The 2,257-nt window shown below is 45.7% G+C and overlaps 2 non-coding genes across 2 annotated transcripts; one reads left to right on the plus strand and one right to left on the minus strand.

The window, feature by feature from the left end:
* On the plus strand, positions 1–188 carry LOC130588310 (U2 spliceosomal RNA). The gene has a single exon (XR_008966933.1). It is a non-coding gene; the product is annotated as a U2 spliceosomal RNA (small nuclear RNA).
* A 1,881-nt stretch (positions 189–2,069) lies between these two features.
* On the minus strand, positions 2,070–2,257 carry LOC130588311 (U2 spliceosomal RNA; the record flags this gene model as incomplete). Its single annotated transcript, XR_008966934.1, has 1 exon — positions 2,070–2,257. It is a non-coding gene; the product is annotated as a U2 spliceosomal RNA (small nuclear RNA).

Genomic DNA, 2,257 nt, shown 5'->3' on the forward strand with positions numbered 1-2,257 from the left:
GCTTCTCGGCCTTTTGGCTAAGATCAAGTGTAGTATCTGTTCTTATCAGTTTAATATCTGATACGTCCTCGATGAGAGGACTTCATATTAAACGGATTTTTGGGCTCGGGAGTTGGACCCGGAGCTTGCTCCCTCCGCTCCGCGCATCGTCCCGGTATTGCAGTGCCTCCGGGAACGGTGCACCCCGCACGGGGACCTTTCTATGGTCAAAAATAGATCTAATTAATAATTAGAAATTAGAATTTATTTATACTATGATATATCGGGATAACAATCATGGTTTTGTGACTCATTATCGCTCCCGGAGCTCGCTTCTCTTTCCGCTCTGCTCCGCGCATCGTCCCGGTATTGCAGCGCCTCCTGGAACGGTACACCCCGCACGGGGACCTTTCTTTGGTCAAAAATAGATCTAATTAATAATTAAAAATTAGTATTTATTAATACCATGATATATCGGGATAACAATCCTGGTTTTGTGACTCATTATCGCTCCCGGAGCTCGCTTCTCTTTCCTCTTTGCTCTGCGCATCGCCCCGATATCTCAGCGCCTCCGGGAACGGTGCACCCCCGCCGGGGATCTTTGCTTGGTGAAAAATAGATCGAAAAATAATAAAAATCAAAATTTAAATTCATTATATCACGGTATTGAATGTGCTTTTGTAACTTCTTATCACTCGCGAAGTTCACTTCTCCCTCCGCTCCGCGCATCGTCCGGGTATTGCAGTGCCTCCGGGAACGGTGCGCCCCGCACGGGGACCTTTCTTTTGGTCAAAAATGGATTTAAACAATAATAAAAATTATAATTCGCGATATTAATCGTGGTTCTGAGAAATTCGTATGTGTCGCAAAACTTCTATTGCTCTTCGCTCCGCGCATCGTCCCGGTATTGCTTCGCTCCGGGAACGGTGCACCCCACACGGTGAGTGATACAAAATCACAGCACCACGACTGATACTGCGATATAAAACACAATTAATTACGATTTTGATAAATTTCGATCTGTTTTTTTTCAAGATAAGTGATCCCCGATTGGGGTGCACCGTTGCCGGAGGCGCTGCAATACCGGGACGATGCGCAGAGCGGAGAGAGAAGGGAGATTCGGGAGAGAGAAAATACAATAAAATAAATAATAAACTATTTTTATTATTATTTAAATCTGGTTTTTACCAAAGAAAAGTTCCACGTGCGGTGTGCACTGTTCCCGGAGATGCTGCAATAGCGGGACGCTGAGCGGAGCGAAGAGGAAAATGAGCTCCGCGATACACACGAATTTATAGAACCACGACTTACATGGTGAAAAAAACACCGTGAATTATAATTTTAATTAATATTTAAATCTATTTTCACCAAATTAAGGTCCCCGTGCGGGGTGCACCGTTGCCGGAGGCGCTGCAATACCGGGACGATGCGCGGAGCAGAGCGGACATAGATGCGAGCTCCGCGATTGACATTGAGTCACAAAATTATGATCGTTATCCCGATATAATCAGGGTATTAATAAATCCTGGCTTTTTTTTATGTTTGAATATGTTTTTGACCACAGAAAGGTCCCCGTGCGGGGTGCACCGTTCCCGGAGGCGCTGCAATACCGGGACGATGCGCGGAGCGGAGAAAGCCCCGAGTCCCGATAAAGACAGTGTCCCAAAATGTGACTTTTATCGCGACAAAATCCATTAATTAAATTTATTTTAAATCTATTTTTGACCAAAGAAATGTCCCCGTGTGCGGTGCACCGTTTCCGGAGGCGCTGCAATACCGGGACGATGCGCGGAGCGAAGAGGAAAATGAGCTCCGCGATACATAGCAATTCACAGAACCACGAATTATATCGTGATATTAACATCAAGAATTATATCTTTTATTATTATTTAAATCTATTTTTCAGCAAAGAATGGTCCCCGTGTGGGGTGCTCCGTTCCCGAAGGCGCTTCAATACCGGGACGATGCGCGGAGCGGAGAAAGCCCCGAGTTCCGATAAAGACTGAGTTCCACAATGTGATTAATACCGCAATTAAATCCATTATTTAAATTCATCTTAAATCTGTTTTTTACCGCAGAAAGGTCCCCGTGCGGGGTGCACCGTTCCCGGAGGCACTGCAATACCGGGACGATGCGCGGAGCGGAGGGAGCAAGCTCCGGGTCCAACTCCCGAGCCCAAAAATCCGTTTAATATGAAGTCCTCTCATCGAGGACGTATCAGATATTAAACTGATAAGAACAGATACTACACTTGATCTTAGCCAAAAGGCCGAGAAGC

This window comes from Malurus melanocephalus, unplaced genomic scaffold (genome assembly GCF_030028575.1).
Source record: "Malurus melanocephalus ecotype Western Australia unplaced genomic scaffold, MMel_1.1 scaffold_4314, whole genome shotgun sequence".
In the NCBI taxonomy this organism is placed as follows: domain Eukaryota; kingdom Metazoa; phylum Chordata; class Aves; order Passeriformes; family Maluridae; genus Malurus; species Malurus melanocephalus.